General features: G+C 50.3%; 1 long non-coding RNA gene across 1 annotated transcript in view; it reads right to left on the reverse strand.

Annotated features, from left to right (window-relative positions):
- The window catches only part of LOC115030312, a 2,440-nt gene extending 1,801 nt beyond the window's left edge, over nucleotides 1-639 (reverse strand). Inside the window, exon 1 of the long non-coding RNA XR_003835898.1 lies at nucleotides 403-639. This is a non-coding gene — a long non-coding RNA (uncharacterized LOC115030312). The remainder of the gene's footprint in view (nucleotides 1-402) is intronic.
- Between the last annotated feature and the right edge of the window lie 363 nt (nucleotides 640-1,002).

The raw sequence follows: 1,002 nt of genomic DNA on the forward strand, positions 1-1,002 counted from the left end.
AGAGAGAGAGAGAAACCTTTGATTTCTTGAAGACTTCCAGAGTTTGAGGCAGAGGGAAGACCCTGAATGGCAGGCAAAGCTCACTACATTTCACTCTTGCTGCTGTAACTTTATCAGGGTCAGCTCATAGGNTACATATCCTATACAACTAAATGTATAGGAGGAACAATTTCCCTCCCCCACATACTGAAAAGACCAATAAATTCTGCAGAAAAGCATCTTCAGGTTTAACCAAGCTGAGTAGGTGCTGGAAACATGCTTGTGCACCTCTGAATGCATCCAGAGGCACACACTGTGCACTGGAAGCTGGTGAGGTGTCCTAGTTAATTCTGGAATAATAACGCCAGCCCTGCTCTCCCACAGTCACTACAGGCAGATGTATGGGGAAGAGGAGGGACTCACCCTGCTGCCCAGCAAGCCTGAAGCCTCTGCCCAGGGAAGGAAGACCTGCCNGTGATCTGGCAGAGCAGGAAGAGAGGCTTGGAGGTTGCACGCCCTGGGGTGGGGAGTCTGTGTTCTTGTGCACTAAGTGGTCCGGGTGCCATGGGGTCTGCAAGATTGTGAGAGCTGGGCAAGATCCAGAAGGCCGGGCAGTCTGCACTGTGCCCTAGATCACCAAATCACTGCTGGATGCTGAGGTTCTGGNNTCTGGGTAAAGAGAGAGGATCTTTTTTGAATCATATGGAGCCAGTAGGTCTGCCCAGGTCAAGGATGCTAAACACCTTTCAGATTTTGAAAGGCTCCCACCCAGAGCTAACCACCTCCTGCTGGCTGTGCTATAATTCCAGACCCCCTTTTATGAAGGTGTTGGATTTANATCTAAATATGAATCTGAGAAAGACACTGCATGCAGATCATCCCAAGAAGGCCCAGCCTTAACCCTGAAGACATATCAGGACAGGGGACCTGTCTGGGAGAAGTTCCCTTGTCACGCCAGCACTTTTGTAATCAAACAACCCCCACAGTTCATTCCAAATGGGTCATCCCCCCAGCCCCCTGAGC

This window comes from Mus caroli, unplaced genomic scaffold (genome assembly GCF_900094665.2).
Source record: "Mus caroli unplaced genomic scaffold, CAROLI_EIJ_v1.1 scaffold_17875_1, whole genome shotgun sequence".
Classification (NCBI taxonomy): domain Eukaryota; kingdom Metazoa; phylum Chordata; class Mammalia; order Rodentia; family Muridae; genus Mus; species Mus caroli.